Source organism: Eupeodes corollae, chromosome 1 (assembly GCF_945859685.1).
Source record: "Eupeodes corollae chromosome 1, idEupCoro1.1, whole genome shotgun sequence".
In the NCBI taxonomy this organism is placed as follows: Eukaryota; Metazoa; Arthropoda; class Insecta; order Diptera; family Syrphidae; genus Eupeodes; species Eupeodes corollae.
This window is the reverse complement of record NC_079147.1, coordinates 185,825,657-185,846,226: the sequence shown is the minus strand read 5'-3', so window position 1 is coordinate 185,846,226 and position 20,570 is coordinate 185,825,657. Positions and strand designations below refer to the sequence as shown.

Here is a 20,570-nt window from a genome sequence, read left to right as displayed (position 1 = left end):
TCGTCGTCGTCGTTGTCGAGATAGAAGAGAGGAAATTAAAATATCGAACCAGAAATACGGGAAATGAAATCATTTACCGGAAATGTAAGTCGGGTTTTATTTAATGATATCATGGATTTTTCTTGTTCATTATGTGCACAAGCAAATCTTAGGTATCTGTGTACCTTTATACAGCTTTGTTGTGTTTTTATTAGAAATAAATATGCCACACAAAAAAAATAGGCAGGTTTTTGTTGGTGGTTTTTAGTGGTGATTACGCGATATGATCGGAGATATGGAGATTATTTGAAGCACTAGTAGTGAATTATTATTGTTTGGATTTTTCTTCTCCCCCTGCTGCCACTCTCCGTCTTCTGTTTGATGAATTGGAGGCTTGTCTTGTGGTGCATGGATAGCACTGATGATGAAGTTGTATGTTATTATTATGGAAGAAAATGACAATGATACGACGCCTCCGGGATGAGGAAAGAATTTAAAATGTTTGTCGTCAATATGGAGATTAAATTTTTGAAATTTAATATTTGAATGTCTTTGATTTCAGGAATTTATTCAAAGTAAATCATATTTTCAGATTTCCTCTAATTAAGAAGAAATGTTTCCACAAATAGGGTCTACAAAATTAAGGAACTGTGAAGCAACTTTTTTCATAGTAGAACAAAAGCAATCGATGCTGAGAATAAAAAAAAATCCATTTCTATAGACTGTATAACGGCAATGACGAATCAAATTCCGTTGTCAGGCAGGATGGTACATTTAATATAGACAACAAAAACGAACAGTCCTGTCTCTTGATTTACTCTAAGTAAAGATTGCAATATCTTAGCTGAAGTCTAACAAAGCCGCTGAAGCTTCAGTGTATTGTTTGCCCGGAACTGAGAAAAGATGATCCTTTTTACTGCACCGACTATAGAGGAATCAGTCTTCATTTTCTTTGCCGTAATATGTGAAGGTCCGAAACCCATTAGAACTGATAGGTCCTTTTCATTGCTTTCAAGGCCGTAGGTGACAGCATCTACAAGGACGAAATTTCTGCCAAACTTAACTGTTTGTGGAGGATCATGGGAATTCGCGCTGCTTTATAAAGGTTGGAAACAACTCGAAACGAACCGAAACTTATGATGTCAAAACAGGTTTTAGACTTAATGTTGCAAATAGTGCAGAGCTCCCACGTCTTCAGTAGAGACCTCAAAATTACTCGGACATGTTGATGAGTGATAATATTGACATAATCGGAAGAACCCAGCGTTAGGTGAATAAGGCTTTTGTGAGTATTGAGATTCATATGGCAAAAGTAGGTTAAGTTGTTAATGAAGGCAAAACTTGGACTTTACATGCTGTTATCAAGAAAGAAGGTAGTTAAGAAATTTGTCTGCATGAGTTGCACCATGAATGCATAAGACAACACCAGAGCTGAGATCAAAAGATGAATTACTCTAACGGCTGTTTCTTTGGCTAATAACGTAATTGAGTAATAAAGCCTCCTCTAGAGAAACTAAGGTGGCGCACATCAGGGATGATAAGAAAAGCACCATGGATCATTTCGAGAGAAAAGTTGTTTGCGTGATACGCTCGGGAATTCTTTTAATACATACCCAAAGGAAAGCCGCGAATCAGGATCAATTTGGAGTGCCCAACTGGAGACATCTAGCTAGGGAGCGAGCTAGATGTCTAGAAGGGGGTCCCTTTATTTTATACAGGACTGTAGCGCCACCTTAAATGAGTATTGACTTATGTATGTATCATAAACCTTGATGGAAGATGTATTGGAATAAACAGTTTGGAAGGAATAGAAAACTGACGCATTAAGAGAATAATGGTTTAAGTAACAAAGGGTTTTGTAAAAAGTCATATAATTGTTATAACTCCGCCATATTGTACCTAGAGTCCTTAAATATCTTGACATAAACAAGTAAACTGGCTCCGATACTATTCCAGCTAATGTACTTAATATCGACCATTTACGTCTTACGTCCCTTATTTCTAACTTGATGGAATCGCTGATCTAATATCATATCAACCCAAGATATGTACTAAGAAAACCGATAGTTTTTAATTATCGGCTTTTGCATGCAATATAGGTCCGTAGTGATCTCATAATTTATCTCACTGAACAATGAAATGTGGAATAAATAGTGACATCATTTTGAAGAAAGTAAGATGATTGCGTTTGGTTTTTTAAAAGAAGCAGGTGTGCCTCAAGGTTCTGTCATGTTTCCAGCACTCTTTCTTATTTTTATTAGTGATCTGTTTTCTGAAAATTCTGTCTATTATCGCTAAAGCATAATTTAACTCTTTCGGTGCAGTCAAAGAGCTGAACTGAACACCTAAAATTATCGGTATGATCAAAAGATAGTCTTTCTTTTGGTGTACTGTACTGTCGAATACTTTGAAAACCATTCAAAATTTATCGGTACAGTTTTAGATCATGTAATTCTTAATACTTAATGCTAGTGACGTAGGACTTCTCCAAGGGACTTTTTCAGACCTAAAACAAAATTACAAATTTAATACAATTTGATACTTCTCTCACTTGTGACCCAATTCTTTTCACTATCAAAGTTCAATTCTAATAATAAAGTAGTTCATAATTCAACTCGTTAAAACCTAATCAAAAACTTGTATAAAACATCGGAATACAATAAATTGGTAACTTATTTTTTTAAATCCATCGGGAAAATTGTTTCAAACAAAGACACTCGTGAACTCTCAAATGAATAGAATATCCAATGATATAGTGTTAAGTGGGTGTCTGATCTATCATCCCAAGGGGACTAAAAGTACCATATTCAAGACAAAAAATGTATAAGATCGTTTTGGCTTTGTACTCTTCTATAGATAGTGTGCTCGAGAATCACGATTTTGTACTTTCTAATTGTGTTTCAGCAACAATCAGAAGAAAAAACAACTTCAACAACAAAGTATAAAATACCAACTTATTTCCATGGTGCCAAACAGCTATAGCAAGTCTCTTATGAATTCTATAGATGGCAGAGTAAAGTCACAAGAGGAGAATATGAAACTTCAAAGATTCAAACATTCAACATGCATATAACCATAGAACTTCTCGAGATGTAGACTGCTATACTAAAATCTATTGGGGGATATAGGAGAGGCAAGTAAGTGGTCTCTGCTCGCTCATGATGATGCTCATGCAACAATCTGACCTAATTCCATGATCTAGCCTCGCATCACAATCACAAGAGTCTTCCCTTTGCACATAAGAAGTTACCGACCATTTTTCAAAATAAAAAAAATAGATAAAACCTCAAACTTTTCCTAGAAAATTCAAATGAAAAAAACAACAAGACATCAAACGATCAAATAGCCCATTGTGCTATTATGCTATTGTGAAGTCATTGTAGTGCTCTTAATGGAGGGGCTCTGCATTCGTATTTAGCTTGGTTTGGTTTGACTGTGGATAGCCTGACATTTGAAGTGAAGAATGTAGATGGATAAAGTTAATTGTTGTAGGTAAATGCAGTTTTCGTAATATTTCTGTTTTTGAACGTGAATCAAACACAATTTTAAGACCACTGCATTTGGTTGGGGGTTCTTGCTCGAACTTGGCTTCTTCTGCTTAACGGATTCTAAAAACTCTACAATCTAGATGAATTGATAACCTTGGCAGCACAATATTCGATTGGTCCGAGTGCGCAGCTCCTGATTAGTTGAATCCTCGTCAATCATGTGAAACTTACAGTGACGAATTACTTATGGAAATTCATTAACAAAGATAAAAGAATAGGACCCAGAATTAAGCCTTAAAGTACGTCTGTTTCCATTCTGTTATATTGTATAAAAGAAATAAGTTTAGTACCATCAAGAGAAGATTTATACATAACTAACAATTTTTGACACATTAATTCATGATTGTTTCTGTCAAAAGCTTTCGAATGGCCCAAAGGATTAAAAATGATAACATGATTATCGTCCAGGGCATTGCAGCCATTTCTGAAAGAAAAGAAAGTTTACGTTCGTTTAGAAGTTATTTGCACCAGACCACCTTATTTGCACGAATAAGTTTAACCTGTGAGTAACTATATTCGTAGACTATATTCAATAAAGTCTTTAGGTAATCTAAAAATGTTTAAATATGGAACAGCTGTTTTATCTTCTCCCTTATTTCAAGATTGAAACAAGGACTTTTGTTTATTTAAGGCGCAGCATTTTCAAAGGAGTATGAATTTCAACAATTCAGCTTGAACTGCCTTGAATAGAACTAACTTGTTCGTCTACCTTGTTCAAAAAGTAAACTCTTGATCAATCAACTTGTCGCAGATCAGATTAGTGCTCTTGACTCTCAGTGTTTTCGAAATCTCATCTTTGAAGACTTAAGTCAATTTAAAGGTATATAAGATCATGTTTTGAAAATCTTGAAGATTGAAGATGAGTACATTAAACACGTTCATCCATCCGTTTATCTTGCGAAAAAATGAATTGCCAAAAGGTATTTACTGCATTTAATTAAAAGATCTAAAGTAGTTTAAAATGGTAGAATCAGTCAAGTATGGTAATAGTTTTTAAGAATCCTCTACTTGTCCCTTAAAAAATTGCTCGATATTGCAAAGCAAACGCACAACGCAACAAGCACAAGAACGACGACGACTAGAAGACTACTTTACCTATGGGTATATCTTTATAACTTAGAAAATGTATTGTTCAACTTAAGTTTGGTCGTTGTTGTGGTTTATCTTAATAGTTCCAGAGAGTGCAATTATTGATAATACCTGAAAATTTGTTCATTAATCATAATTTCAAATTGTAGATAGTTAACGGTGCAATATTTTTCTCTTTATATCTAGTTTCTTTTGTATACCTATAGGGAAGTAGATTTTGAGATCTATGAACAGTGAAGTTTTGTAAATGGACCATTTATATAGTTTGAAGATTTAAAAGGGATGTTAGTTTTAAAGAATGGAGTAATTTTTCATTTTATTGAATAAACGAAAACAGTCTTTTTTTGTGTGGGATACCGGAAATAAGATCTTACCTGAAAGGGGTTAATAATCTGAATGCTTGTTGATAAAGGACAAGAAAGTGTTTGCTAGATTCTAGTCCCCGGAAGTTGATTACAAATATAGATGTTATGTTTATGGCCGTGTGGTCTCAGGCAAATTTGAGCCTATAACTAGTTAAGGGATTCCAAAGTATCTGGTTATAATGATATTTGAAACGTTTGCTTGGAAAATGTGGCCTGTTTTATAATTGATGTTTTGACACACGAGTGCTCTTAAATTTGTCAATATCTTGCCACTTTTCAAGAAAGGCGCAACTAATGATCTGGGTAACTAAAGGGCTATATCACTCATGCCCTCGATATTTAAGATTTTTGAAAAAGCTGTAAAAATATAATTTTGAGCTTTTCAACGAGACCTAAATTTTTCAGTGATGTTCAGTTAGGTTTTGAAAGCAATAAACCAACCAAAGATGTGTTCTTATATTACTGTTCTCAAATACTTGTAAGTCTTGACAAAAGAAGAGTACATCCACATTGTTTGTTGACATATCAAAAGCTTTTGACATTGGTAATGAAGAAATTTTGAATAGAAAAGATTAGAGTTCAAACTAGAAAATTATGAACAAGTTCAATGGCTGTGTTATACTGTCAATAATAACAATTGGCCACAAAGACCTTGTAATTTGATACCGTTAGACTTATCTTGAACGTACATCGATAAGCCAGTAAGAATTCAAGGGTTAAAGGATGAGATAATTCGGCACATTACGGCATATAACCTCAATTGTGGCTTGAAATTGGGGCCATCGGTTGGAGGTGTCCCTCCGAGGTCACCGCGGCCGTTTCGCATATGTTTTATTTAATACAAAATTAATCCATAATCGTATTATGTAATGACAGTGATTTTATAAATAATTTTTGTTATATTCAAATTTAACATTCCTTATAAGACAACCATCCCTTATAAGACAATAGTTAAAAAACAACTGCTCTAACGATTTTCAAAAATTAAAAATCAAGGTTTTCTTGAATAATTAAAAGACATACAAATTTTCGAAGAAAAAAATGTTTTCAAGACTAATTTTTAATTCTTAAATTGTAGGCATTATTTTCCAACAGACTCTTTGGATACAGAAGTAAGTTCGTCCAACCCAGTCGTGTATTTCATTTTTAAATTGGAGTGTTAATTTTATAATACAATAAATCACCAATTAAGCGCCTTTTATCTTTTTTTTTGGAGGATATTTCTTGGGGAGTTATTTCAAAGAACATTTCACAAAAATATAAGCTTTTCCTCTAAGAAAATTGCCTGTAAAAATTTACCTTACCATTGATACGGAAGAAATATCTTCACAACAATACTCTCAAAACCTTTCGAAAATCCAACACAAACAAATGCACCTATTACGTAAACGAAAACAACAAATAAAAAAACATAAAATTGACGAAAGTCCCAGTTTCTGCTGGTCATACAAAATATTACTCCCATGTCAACTTCCAGACCAAACCTGAGACATAACTAATCCTCATATTACATAATACGAAGCGAAATCTCTTTCCAGGCATCTCAGTTCCCAGTATTTAATCTTTTCTTAAGACCAAACTGAAGAATTAAAAGAAAAAAGAAAGAAAAGAAAAATTAAGTCAAGAAAATTGTAAACAGCCAGCAAGACACCATTGACGCGAACGGCCGACCGCAGTTGGAGTCGTCGAGTCACCCAGCTCCCGTTATGTATAAGCGTTGAACGTTGCCAATGGTACCTACCTTTATACGATCGATGCGGTGTGAAATGAGAATATTAATGACAGCTTTCTGCGCGATCGCCTAGGTAGATGGCGTAGAGGTCTATAAACATAACAACAACTAAAAATGGCACAGAAAAATATACAAAATTTACAAATAAGAAACCCCGAAGAAACAAAGAATCAAAAAGGCAAAGAGTAGTGAAGAAGTAAAGTCTAAAGGCAGATATGGAGACGAAAAAGAGGAAAATAAAGAATTACAAGAAAAACCAAATGACACAGCCGCACCGCAACTGTTCCGCTAATGACCAAGGCCCGCCGCAGACACTTAACTGTTATATGCACTGCCGCGCCACCAGGCCAGCTTTAAGCGGCGGGAGAGCCAAGTATTATATTTATTGGGCACGACAACTCTTGAGACTTCCATGTTCACCTCAAGCATAAAAGCTAGAGAGACAGTACAACAACAAAAATAAAACGCATACAAAACCTGATGCTTTAAATGGCAGTAGAGTGGTCGCTATTACGTCCGTTTGACAGAGTCATTTTCCCACTTTATCCCCTTTTGCATCTCTTATTGAATCCGCTGAAGACAGATACCAAGACCGGCCGAAACCTATGTGTGTATGGCCTGGTTGTGTGTATGTAAGTAGGTTGGCAAAAACTATTAGCCACCTAGCGTCATAAAGCAAACATTACCGTTTGCCTGGCAGTATGGCAGTACAAACAGATACTCACATCTCGTATATCTAAGATGCAACACACCAACAGACAGCTGCAGCTCCCGCTAGAAGTCAAAGTCTCTCAAGTAGTCAAGTCTCAACTGGCCGCCACAACCACCACCGACCGCCGCGCTGCCGCCGCCAACGTCGAAACCAATATCAAGCTGCCAAACAAAGAACTCAAGCGAAAGAGTGGTCCAGACTAGACGGGAGATGGAGTGCCGCAGGGCGGGAACTTAGCTGCTGCACTAGTGCACCCGTATCTCAGCCTCTGACCGTTGTTCGCGTAGCCCATACAAATCTACAAGACCATTGCATTATAGCTGCGCTCAAACAGTTGGCAATATCTCGCAATGTTATAGCTTAGGTATAGAGACATAGTAGAGACATATCGCGTTTGCTTTAGTTTTTGTTCTCTATTACGAATAAGCCCGGCCATATGCCATATGCATGAAGCATGGTGCTGACGCTAAAGCTGGATGCTAATGCTAATGCTGCCGGTTGTATGGCACGACCGAACCGAATGTGGACGTTTGTATTTTTGTTCGCTTTTGATTTTGCTTTTGCATGTCATGCATGTGTATCTAATAGATGCTCTCAGATATCAAAGCTTCGACAAACTTTAAAAACAGGGAGAAGCAAACGATAGACGAGGCGTAAACAGAGATTTCGGATTTCGTATTACAGCTAGCGTATCTTTAAAAAAGAACTAGAGAGAAAGAGAAGTTTGAAATGGATTTGTGTGATAATTTTGACCTTCGGCAAAGATAAACCTACTCAAAACTGCTCATGTACGATGATGGCCAAGTTAGTAGTAGTAGGTTAGGTCGTATTCGTATTCGTATCTATTAATGTATCTTTGTTTTTATAGCGCGGGTGAACAGTAAACAAGTTTAATTAGATACACTTCTTTTGCTTTTGCCAGCTACATAGCTAAAAGTTGCAGCAACAGCCAGCAGTAGCAGCTTTTGTGAAAAGTGGTAACAAGAGTCTTCTATAGTTTGTTTTGTCTCTTCTTTTTCTATGTGTGTTATTTTTAAAACTAAGCTGTAGGTGTTGTTGGAAATGTCTCGGCGCCGTTAATGTAATTAACTCGTTTGTGTATTTTGTTTCTTTTGATTCGGTTTTGGTTGTTTTCTTCAAAAACAAAAAGTTTCCTTGCAGAAAACTTAAATGTCACAATCATGGTTTTGTTTTGAGTTGGTTCTTTTGTTTGTGGTTAAATGTGAAGTACGAGAAAAATAAGAAAAAAACTTATGACCTTTGTGGATTTTAAAATTTCAATGTGGCGCCATTTTAATTATACACACAGTTTTAAAGTTGTTAGTCAAACTTCATGACTGATTTTTGCAGAGTTCCTTAAAAAGTAACATGAACTTTGCTTTTCCACTTGTAAGAATTTTGTCTTTTAGAATGAGTGATTACTCAGAGGGAAGGTATATTACATCAGTATTACAGTTTTCTATGTTAAGGTTGAAATTGAGAAATGTTCTGAACTTCTTCTACACTGAGTTCAAAAGAAAAAGTGTTGCAGCTTGAAATTTTGCAATAATTTTTGTAAGATAAGGTCGAGTGTGTCACATGTTCGACGGGATTCATGCCCAGGCTAATGGGAAGTCAAGCTGTCACATCGATTTCCACTTCATCCAAGTAGTCTATAAAGAAGCTAGCAACGTCTCGGTGTCCTGCATCAACAAGAACTTTTCTTCAATAAATGTTGCGAAAGAAAATCCACAAATATTTCCAAAATGTTGTTGATGTAATAATTCGAGTTCAACGGTCCTTCCACAATGCACAGATTAATTTTTCGTACTCAAAAATTCAACCAAGAACCACGCATGGTTGTTTACCATGAAGATTATAGTACTTAGGGACTAGATTAACTAGTTCAAGAACTTTTTCGGAATCTTAATATCAATAAAATGAATTCAGATGTTCTTTGGGTTAAAGAAGTCAGTAGTGTGTTGTCAATTTGATTTAAAAGCGTTCTGGATGAAGGACATTTATAGATATGCGTTAAAAAGTTTATTCATATTGAAATAAGCTCGCTTAAACAAATTACAACAAATTTTGACAACATGATAACCAAAAGGAACCATAATTGTATTTTTAAATATCAACTTGTCAACTTATTAAATTTTAGTATTAATTTTTGTTTCTTTTTTTTTCAGATAATTTTCTTCCTCTTCTTTGAAGACTGAAGTTCCTTTGCACCAGATATCCTTTGTAAGTCTTTTATCTTCAGTAATTTTAATTTCTTATCTAGTAAACTAAAAATATGATCCACAATAGTGGATAAAAGCTATAGGATCATTTAATTCAAGGTTTCAAACATTGGGCAGCATCCCGAATGCAGCCTTAAATTTCCCGAAACGGCTTGCGATATCTTGTTTCTTTGCAATATTAGTAGGGACAATACTTCCAGGTTATTGAAAATTCTCTATATTTTCTATTGGTGTTAAACAATGTTTATGAGAGAAGGAGAGTGGGAGGTTTTAAAGCTGAATATTACCATTTTCCCGTATCAATTTTAAACCCCACGATTTTCGCCTCTTTTTCCACCATTGTTATCATTTGATGGAGATCAATAATCCCATGAGATAGCAAGCGTTCATCGTCTTCTTAATCTAGCTGTTTCATGTATGTTGTAAGGGTCTATTTTATTCTTTCCTGTTTCTTATCAAGACTGCCCGAATCACAATACTAATCATCGCTTAGAATAGAATTGGTGTTAATACGCAAGCATGTGTACTCCACTTTGGACTTCAAACTCTTCGTATATCCTGCCTCCGTGTAAGACGTGACATTTAAACTCCTCATGAGTCGCCTTTATAGTAAAAATGAGTTTATTCGAGATAACCCACTTTCTCGAACAAAGTCAGATTAACACCCTGTTGAAGTTGCCAGAAGCGTTCTCAAAATCGATGAACACTGGGTGAAGTAGAAGTGGTTATCGATATTCAGCGCAATGTTCGACAGCGATCCATAAGATATTAATGATCAATGCAGTAGAATCCAGGAATCCCGCTTGCTCAGCGTTAGGAGTGGCTTCGGGGTATTCCCCTACGCAGTCGGCGTTACTATTTTGGCGATTGCAGTTAAAACGACGTCAAATGCATTTTCAGTTTCCACCCGCCATTGGGTGTCCTTTTTTGGGAGCTTGAAATTAATTTCCTTTTATCACTCTTTGCAAAGCAAAATGTTCCTACCACCTTCTAAGCTGTACTTCATCCCAGATAAGCAGGGAGCCTTCTATATTTTCCATTGCATTAGAGTCATCCCACTTATTTAGTTTTATGCTACGATGAATCTCTTCCATATTCATGCGGATTACAGCTCAATTCTTTCTTCGCCTCAAACAGCTGCTAAATGAGTTTTTAATTATCTCCTATTATCGTTGATCTTTGCCGAGGTGTTCAACACAACTAACTATTCTTTCATAGTACTCCAATAGTCTTCTAAGGTCTTGGGTCCCCAGCAGCTCATTGTTCGTATAAAATTCCGTCTATGGGTAGTTCTTGGCGAGTTATTGGGCATCCTGATGTTCAAATTCGAATCGAACTGCAGCTGTAAAAAATCTTATGGTTGCTTCTATAAAATGGTGATCACGGATGAAGCCCCATAAAATCACCTTTTCTATTCCTAAAATACAAGAAATTGTTACTAAAATTATTTAAATCGAATTGATCAATTTGGTTGGGAAGCTGCTGTCTTTCGGCTTAAACATGGTGGCACCAATCATAAGATGGTTAGCGTTGCAGAAATTCACAAGTCTCTCAAGATTGTCATTGGAAATGTCAAATTCATGCTTTCCCATGACGTGCCTAAACTCTTCATTGTTATTGCCAACATTAAAATTAAAGTTTCCCATTACCATTATGATATCTCAGCGAGGTGGGTTTTGTTCGGTGGCACTTAGGGAACTGTTGAAGCATTCTTTCAGTTAATGCTTGCTTGTGAAACAAAACCAAACAGAATTGAACTTCATTTATATAAGAACAACCATATTTTTCAAATAAATGTTACACATTTCCAAGCAACACAATTTCCGTGTTGCTTTCTTTGTTTCATCGAACGCAATTCGGCACCCCTCTATGTTTTCCTATTTTCATGATTTCGTATTTCAATCAAGTTTTATACAAGTATTGTCAATCAAATATAATTGCCTTTACTCTACCATATGTGCAGCCATAATGCACTCGTAATAGATGTCTCGCAATAAAACTTTACCCGTATATCTTGTACGTTGTCGATTTTCCTCTATTGATTTGCATACAAAATTTCCATCTCACCAAATCCAATTTCATCAAATCAAACAAGTCAAAGTATAGTTGTTAAAAGTTTCAAACAAAACCGTGACTGGCCGCTCGCTGCGCTGTTGTGTCGATGTCGATTCAGTTCGTTCGTAAAATTAAAAATGAAACCGTTCAAAGGCAAACTGCCAGTCGACTGGTTTACAAATAAAATTATTCAATCGTTAAATGACGCAAAAAAGCGAACAAATTGAAACAAAAATCCGCACGCAAATTCTCAATATGGAAGTGGTTTTTGATTGTGGTTTTATCAAAGTACATATAATTATAATTTAGTTGTTTGTGCTAAGCTGTTTATATTTTGGGGACTTTCAGTGGAATTAAAACGTTTACAATTTTCGTTCGTTCAATTTGTTTGATTTGTTAATTTGCATTCAAATTAAAATCTATTTCTGACATACATTTGCGTACTGTTTCCTCATACATTTAGATTACGATGATGCGTCAATACCGATGTGAGGTTGCACAGGTACTAATAATAAATTTCACAGCTGAATGCACTCTCTGATGATACAAATTTCACTGAATGGGTTCATAGAATTTATGTGATTTAAGGTGTGAATGGAAACTAAACAGAACTAAAATCCACACATAATGACAGTTTTACACTAATTAACTTTTGCATGCGGTACAAACAAAAATTGTTAAGGAATGTTTTAAAACAATGAACAACGAACAGAAATAGTGTTTTATGTTTAACAAACGTGCGAAACAATTATACTATAGACATATATTACCTATATTCGTGATTGTTCAGCTTCAGCAACATAAGAAAAAGAGAGAGAAAGATAAAAGTAATTAAAATCTATTTTAATTGTAGATTTAATTGGACTGACACCGCAACCATGTACAATGAACGAACGAACAAGAGTATGTTACAATAGAAATTGCAATTGCTCGAGGTGACACTACAACATAATAATAATGATAGAGGTATGGATGGTAATGAAAATTAAAATTGTTTCAGGTGTAATTAAATCAGCTTAAAGCGTTAAAGTTGTAGCTAGCTAAAGGTTTGAAAATGTTATATGTTTTTTAAGAATTCAATTCCAATTTCAATTGATTTAAGTTTGTTTGTATGATTGAAAATTTCAAGTTTTTCTAGTGAGCAAATTAATTCAACACCTTTGTGAACTTTCTTTCCAAGAGTTAAAGTGGGTTTGCTTTAAGTTGGATACAAAAAACGTCAGAAAGATTAAATTTAAAGGTTTATTCCGCTTTTTGTTACTCTTAAGAATTAGACCTTTCAGATAATTAAAAGAAAAATGCATAAATTTTGTATTTAAATAGAATTCTACTGTCGATTTAATTTAAAGTTTGAATCATTTGTTCGTGAGATTAGTCCAGAATATTAGAAAGCTCTGGTTTGAATGGGCCATTCGGTTAGTCCAATTTAGGTATAGTCTGTTTCGGCCTGTATCTCACGTATAAATGACATGACCTCTCAAAAAAATAGTCTAGAGGTTCTAAAGGATTTAGATGGCCACTTGAATTGCCCAAACGTGAAATGAATTGCATACCGAACTTACCTTTCATTTGGTCTAATGTTGCGCATACCTTCATTCTGTGCAAAAAATGTTTCTTATCATCGCTCTATGGTCACATTTCTTGGATGGTTCTGGCGGATCTTCACTCTTTTGCTGGACACAGTTTTCCGATAGTCGATTTTGCGTCATGGTAGTTTGTTCAACTTATATTCTTTCAACAGCTTTATTTTGAAAATCGTTACACTTCAATTCTTCTGCAATATTTCCCACGTAGTGGAGTATGACACAGGCCGAATTACTGCGAACGGTACCGAATCAATAATTAACTGTCGTGTTGGTGGTTTAGTGTCCAACAACATAAATTTGGTACAAAACTTACTCACAACAACCCTAATAGCCGCCTCTGTAAGGCGATCAATTAACCATAAAATGGTAGAAGTTCCCGGTGATTTTTTTTTTTAACAGAGCACACATTTTCATAATTAAATTCAATACGATTCTTGGTCAAATATTAAAGCAAATTTATGTGAACTGTCAAACGAGTGTTGCCAGAAATAAATAACAAACAAAATACACCTAACAATTTCTGTACGCCTTTTATTAAATGTGAAACTAATATTGACAAACATTTAATTCTGTCCAGTTTCTTCAAAAAAGTCACTATAAGATTGGAATTCAAGGGGTTTAAAGTACCATTTTTAAGGCAAAGACAAAGTGTAAAAAGGAGTGCAAGGCAGCTCCAGTGCGCTATATTGCCGCTAATTACGAAGCCTATCGGTCTTCGAGATCTATTTTGAGATGGAAACGCATCATTATTTTCTTCACTTTGTAAAGAATCAATCAATAAATCGGTTGGTTACACTGTTTACACTAAATTACGTTCATCTAATCCTTCACTAACAAAACAAAACTTTTTCAGTGGATTAATATATCCTGAGTTATAAGCTTGCCTATTAATTTTTCTATCGCATCAGGTTTTCAAAATATTCCATTTTAAAAATTCTAAATATAACCACAAATGGGACTTTTAAGGTTACTATAAAACACAGTATATTCCTTCACAGTAAATTATACATACATATGATGATTTTGAAAAATACAAATTTTCACCTTTTAAATTTCGTCACTTCTCATGAGTTACGATATACTTAGCTATGGGTCTTTATTTGGCTCTAACTGAAATTCTGAAAAACATTTATTGTAATTGCTTCATGTTTTTTTTAAGAATTTTAGAAGTAATTATTTATGCTGGTTCCTAAACCAAGTTCCAATTTTAGCTTTGTATGTGCTCAAGCTCAGAAATACCCTTTTCACCATTATTTTTTTTTCAATATTTTCCAAAAACTTGATGTTATAACGTTAAGATTACGAATTTGTAATAATATCCAAAAATTTCTCTCATACCGTTTTGAGATTTTTTCGTCGTTCAACCATTTTTGTATAAATACTTCAACTTTCTTTTAAGATTAATGTGTATGGCTGGTGAACACTTACATTTAATAAAGATTTGTTTTTGAAAATAAGTAAGATACTAAACATTTTAAAATTGACTTTGAAGTAAGAAACTTTGAATTTGAAAAATCACCACCAAGATTATTGAAAAAAATCTTGAACTTAATTAGCTTCAAAAAGCTTAATATAAGTTTTTGTTTTCGAATTATTTAATTATATTTTGATTGCTACTTAGGTAACCTCTATTGATCATTGTAATTGAAGGGGGACTTTTTTAATCTACTTAAAACGGGCTCTAAGTGTAGAATAGAGAAAAAATCTTACGCATTTAATGCAAATATGGACTCATTAATAATTAATATTATTCTTTCATTAACAGTTTTCAAGTGATTGTCAAGTTGGCGTTGAATTTCCATTAAAATGAAAAAATATTTAAAACCCCTTTTTGCTATTGGTTGTATCTTGAATCTTTTCTCAAAGAAATGTTAGAAGCACTTGCGTTAGATGTTTCGATTTTTTGTGCTGTTTAAAAAAAGAGTATAGCAAAAATTCTCCACTTAAGTAATTTTAGCTATTCCTATTTCGATACGTAAATATATTCAAAGTCTATTTTCAAATATAATTTCTACATCATACATGTTTTCAAAAAATGTATAAAAATGAATAAGCATTTAAATCTACATCGATTGTTTTTTTTTGACCAATTAAACTACTTTTAAATTTGGTCAGTATGACAAAATCGATTACAAAAAAACAACCCACTACAAATCATAGCAGACTTAATTTATTTTCCTTTGTTTTAAATATTTCAGTCTATTTATTTGCGAAAAAAAAAACAGATACTAAAACAAAATTAATAATAATTATTTATGCAGCAACCTGAACAGCAGGTTATAATTAGAACAAGCGTCATATTATTTACTAATATGCAAATGTTGTTTTATTTTTTAAACCTGTTCAATAGTAATTTAAACTAATATCAAATAAATTGTATTCATGCTAAATTAAAACTGTGGCAATTTATCTGTTGCTAATTTTGTTTGCAATTTTTATTCATGTGTTTATATTATTTTAATTACATTTCCATATGTATGACCATAACTATAACAATAACCATAATCAAACCATATATGTATGAAGATATTAAAATTATTGTAATATTTTTGCAACTTCATGTTATTGGAATTCAAATTGAATAAAATGATTCAACCACACACACAATAAACCATTATTATATTTTAGCCTATCAGTATTGTTATGAAAATATTAAATTTTTAATGATTTTCTTGATGCCCATTAAGCAAAAATCAACGACTATAGCTTTTGCCATACTTCAATAAATTAATATAAATTAAACATGCGAATAAAATTGAAACTAAATCATATAATATACAATTATGATATTGCATCGTTAATTCTGCATTTCTTCCAATACGAACACAAAATTAAACAATTTATTTGTCCATTGACCTGATTTATGCATATTATAAAAGTACCTAGGTATAGACGGGGCTTGAGACAGCGTAATCACAGTTTCCTAAAGGTAAAAAAAAAATGTCTGGTATTCATTGTCTAATTACGGTCAGTGTTATTTTTGGTCACAATAATATAAAAATAATATGTAATTAATATTCCTTAAGAAGATTATCAAAAATTGAATGAAAGAAAAAATATAAATTTTTTGGGTGAGGAGTTTTGTTAGGAGATATACAAAATTGAATGAATTGGTCATCAAGAAAAAAAATAAATGAATCTACCGACAAAAACATTTTGAGGATTTAAAAAAAAAGTAAAAAAGTTTTTTATTTCTGCCCAAATTAATTGTTGACCTTTTTTTGAGTTTTATGTTTAGGCCTTCCGGACATGAATCCACTGCACGTATTATCTTATGATACTGTGAATGTTTCACGAAGGCAATTAGTTCTGCTAAATCAGTAAGACTGGTCGACAAAATTGCGAAAAAAATCAATACATAAATTCAAATCTTGACTTTAAATTTTTCTATCATATCAGGTCTTTAAAATATGTCACTTAAAAACTTCTAAAAACAACCAAAACGGCATTTTAAAGGCTTAATTAAAACTCAAAATATATGTAAACTATAACTTGTTTGATTAATTTTCAAATTACAAATATTCTTATAAATACAATTTAAATAATTCTAGTATCTTAACTGGTTTGTAGATATTCTCATTAGTTATCAATTTCTTTTAAACTCTAATTGATGTTTTGAGAAAACTTTTAACTTATTGCTTTCAACGTTTCGGACTTAATTTGAAGTGTTGATTTTGAATCCATACTTTAATCTTGAACTACTTGATCAAGTTTTGGAAATACCCTTTTTCAAAATTATGTTTGTAGTTCTTTATATATATCAAAAACTTAATATAATAGAACTGTTAAGACAAAAGATTCGTTACTAGAACAAGACTTACTTCTAAACCGTTTTACCCTTTTTCTATTAAAAAACGTTTTAGCATAAAAGCTGAAGCCATGAAAACCCATGCGAAAAGTGGCAGGAAGGCAAGGGTATTCTACTCTATTAATTAAAATTAAAGTTTTTGAAATCAAAATAAAACGGAAAAACAAATATATGTAAAGCAATCCACATTCCTGAAGTTCGGTTAACAACCAGAATCTCTATACTTGACAGTACGTCTAAGATTGAGCTCAATAATAAACTGATAAACATTCCTGGTAGTTTGAGATGAGGTGTGTTTGAGTAGTGAGGGAAAGTTGGGAAATGAGACAACTATTTAATTCTACAGAACATTGTTTGTAAAAGATCGAGAAAAACAGCGAAATATTTAATATTGCGGTGGTATAGTTCTCTCATCTATCATCATTTTCAAAGCTCCTATTTTGGATTCTATCTATAAGAGTTTAATATTTGTGCTAAATTTATTAACAAAATTGTTTAATTCCTCTGCAAAATATAATTCTAAAACTTATACCTTACAGTCTTAGATCAGTTTATTTAGCTCATTAAGCAATTGTTTTGAACTAGTAATTAAAAAAAAACAACACATGTTGATAGATACGATGTACTTCCACTAGAGCAGTTTGGATTTCGTGCCTTCCAAAATTCAGTTCACCAAGTACATAGAATAACCAAACAATCAAACATATTAAGAAAAATTTCAATGAAGGAAAAAGCACAGGTACGGTGTTCCTTGAGATTGAAAAGGCGTTTGACACCGTTTGGCACGACGCTTTGCTACATAAGCTTTTGATTCTAAACTTTCCAAAATATCTCATAAAGATTGAACAATCATTTTTAAGAAATAGGACATTTAGAGTTACTGTAAACAATAACTTTTCTGATGCTTTTGATGTAAGTGCAGGTGTACCTCAAGGCTCTGTACTTGGTCCAATCTTATATAATATTTTCACCTATGATTTCCCCTCCTTCCCAAACTGTGAAAAAGCAATTTTTGCCGATGATACCTGTATCTTTTCTTCAGATTCAGTTGGCTTCTTCATACAAGCTAACTTGCAACCTGCAATAAATGAAATACAAAGCTACTGCAATGCTTGGAAAATAAAAATAAATGCTTCAAAAACACAGGCTGTCTTTTTCACTCGAAAAAGAAAAGCCTGTTTTTTGCCAAGTAATAACCTAGTTATTTGCGGAATGAGTACAGGTTGGCAAACAGGTGCAAAATATCATGGGGTATACCACGATAAAACCCTAACTTTTGGCAAGTGAAAAAAACTGTTTATTCTTATTGTCAGTAGCAAGGTAGTTGTACACCGTAACTCTGTAAATTGTTTAATATAGGTTAAATTATCAATGTAATATATTTTCTGCTTAAATAAATATATCCAATATCGATACGGTCTTAGAATTCACAATTTGGAAATATTGAAAAATAAAGATGATTGAGCAATTTATCAAATATTAATGTTGTGGAATAACAATTTCGAATGGCAAGAATTCGAGAAACAGCATTTTAGTAAAAACATGTTAAAAATTTTATGAAAATATACATTTAGATGAATTTTGTATTCATTTTTCGACGTTTCATTAATATTATATTTTTCGATACATTCAAAATTTTGGTTTCAACCATCAAATTAGAGATGAAACGACAAAATATTTTGAACAAAACGTTTTGAAAAATAGAGTATTAAGGTTATTTTCAAATGTATTTGAATTTGCATTTTGGCGATAATATAAATTTTCATAGTAGCTTTCTAAAAAGCCCAAGTTAAAGATTTTTACCTCCGATTTGAATGTTTAGAACGAATAATGATAGTGTGGGAAATTTTTTAAAGCCAAAAATGTCACTGTTTCTAAAATTATATCATTACTACGACGACTGTTTAAATAATTTGCGTCTACATTTAAACTGAAGTTAAATCCGAAAAATATTATTTTACTCTCAAAAAAAGGATTATTTTAGTTTCACGTTTAGTTGACTTTTGATAATCAATGTATGTTGTGTATGAAATTACAAATAATATATTCTGTATAGTAAAAAATGACTTACCATTCGTGTCGAGCTGTCGATACCTGTAAGAAAAAAATTTCAAAGTCAATAGCTTTCTTTGTAATCAAGATACTTAAGTCGAAAACAATCATAAATGAGTTTATAGTTTTTTGGTTTTCGTTTTTTTTTTTTTAAAGTTGTTAGTTGGACAATTAATCAGTGTTTTTAAAACATGTTTTTATTCCCTAAATATTTAAGCCGAAAACCAATTATTATGAGTTTGAAGTAGCATAGTATTGTTTCAAAAATTACCATTCTAATTCGTGATTATTAGTTTTATTGTACCTGAAGGTAGCCAATTTAGTCCGCTGTTATTTTTTTGTTTATAAATGACCTACCCTCTATGTTTTAAAATTCTATGACATAAATATACGCAAACGATGTGAAAATATAACACTTAATTTTTTTTAACGGGCTGCGAATATTTACAAGAGGATCTACAAACTTCGACTATGGGAATGATTCAAAACAAATCGTTTAATGTTGAATATTGACAAGTGCAAAACATTGAGTTTTACACGCAACCGTAATGCACTTAACCGTGAATACATGTTAGTTTCGGGATCTTTTAAGAACTCTTTTACTTCTTAGACCTAGCCATCATTTTGGACTGAAAGTAAACTTTTAGTGATTCTTTTAACTACATATAAAAAGCTAGAACTCTAGGTGTCCAAAGAAGGTTTTTGTTGTTGGAATTCTAAATGGGTCCATTTCATCTTCATCAGTTAGCAAAAATAACTTGAAAAGTCGAGTGAAATGTATGACAAAATGGTTTATTTAGATTAAAGTTTTGTTTTTTTAACTTCGCGCTATGAATAAACAAAGTCAATACCTTCGATTCAAAGATCAGGGTTTACAAATGTTCAAATAATTGGACCCAACCAAATTTTGTTTCATTTTACTATTGTAAAAAACAAACAAACTTTGTTTTTTTTAAAGTCTTTTCTGCATCTTTTGGTGTTATTATTTGTAAAAAAATGGTGTGAAGGTGATATTTTCTCTAGTTCTTGAGAAGTGGCCGACGTAACTTTATAACCTTTGATTTAAATTCAAGAATCTTGAAATGTCGGGAAATTTTATATTCAACAAATTACACTTATTACAATAACTTCTTAAAAGAAGTTAAGAATTCAAAAAATTTGTTTTTTTTAAAAAAGTTGTCAGTTGAATTATTTGCAAAAATTTGAAAATTTCCAACAATACTTTGCATATAATAAAATAGTTTGATTTCAAAATCTATTTTTGTTGACAAATCTAACTAATTTTAGTAGCATTTCTTAAAAGTTTTTAATTCTAATATAAGCAAATACAAATTGGATGAATGAAATTAATTTGAAGTCAATACCTTCGATTTTTCAAGAGATATCGAGAACCTAACATCAATTTTTACCAAATTTGCGTAC

At 32.7% G+C, this 20,570-nt stretch overlaps 1 protein-coding gene across 4 annotated transcripts in view; it reads left to right on the top strand.

Moving 5' to 3' along the window:
• The window catches only part of LOC129938445 (uncharacterized), a 180,540-nt gene that overhangs the window by 54,875 nt on the left and 105,095 nt on the right, over positions 1-20,570 (top strand). For all 4 annotated transcript variants that reach the window (XM_056046008.1, XM_056046007.1, XM_056046006.1 and 1 more), the window contains one exon: positions 9,594-9,648. The gene's annotated coding sequence lies outside the window, so the exon portion shown is untranslated. The remainder of the gene's footprint in view (positions 1-9,593; positions 9,649-20,570) is intronic.